We start from the raw sequence: 877 nt of genomic DNA, 5'->3' as shown, positions 1-877 counted from the left end.
TAATCGTATTTCGGCCAGAGTTCTTTCGTTACACTTCTGTGACCTCATCAGATCGATTTCAGTTTTGACAATTGTTATTGATTACACTGTGTAACACGATTTTTGTCCTTGGGTAGCAACTGTTATTTCTTATTTGCTTACCCCTAGAAAGTATGAAAAATGGCTAATATTTTCTTCAAACTTTGCTTTTATTACATTTATTCAAATCCCAAAGAATTCCTCAACATATCCCAAAGAATTCCTCTTCACGGTGGTGCACCAGCATGACCGCAGCCACTTGGCTGAAACACATAAATAAATAAATAAATATGATGCTCCCCAACTACTCCAGCTCATGATCAGAGATACACATGTTATCGATCACTAAATGACATGCTCACGTGGTTTAAAGTAAAGGAACTGACAAGCAGATCTGTGGTGTTGAGCAGAATATTTGCTGTAACGATATTTCTACTTCAGTAACTCAGCGTTGAATGTGTCTGAAATGTAATGGAAAATAGGTCAGTTTCAAAACACTGATGTCCAGATCACAGAAACAAAGCTTGAAGGAAATTAGTAGTCATTCCCTTTAATTATTAGAAAGAAGCAAATGAGAAATAACACTTACTGACCAAAGACAAAAGCAATTAAAATTTTGTTACATAATGTTGTAAGTGGAATCTTATCTTTCTCCGTTTGTTTAAATTGTTCTGGGGCTTTCTCATTACTATTCTGCGACCTTTTCTCTCGACTTTATGAATAATTTCTGTTTCCAAAGAGATTCCTAATAATCCTTTCTACTATAGGCACAAGGCCTGAAATTTGTGGGAGAGGGGGCAAGTCGATCACATCGACCCCCAGTGTTTGACTGGTACTTAATTTATCGACCCCCGAAAGG

The 877-nt window shown here is 36.8% G+C and overlaps 1 protein-coding gene across 1 annotated transcript in view; it reads left to right on the top strand.

Annotated features, from left to right (window-relative positions):
* The window catches only part of LOC106878454 (uncharacterized), an 11,934-nt gene that overhangs the window by 4,504 nt on the left and 6,553 nt on the right, over positions 1-877 (top strand). The window lies entirely within an intron of this gene.

Source organism: Octopus bimaculoides, chromosome 15 (assembly GCF_001194135.2).
Source record: "Octopus bimaculoides isolate UCB-OBI-ISO-001 chromosome 15, ASM119413v2, whole genome shotgun sequence".
Lineage (NCBI taxonomy): Eukaryota > Metazoa > Mollusca > Cephalopoda > Octopoda > Octopodidae > Octopus > Octopus bimaculoides.
The sequence above is the reverse complement of the archived record's forward strand: the minus strand, read 5'-3'. Positions and strand labels throughout refer to the sequence as shown.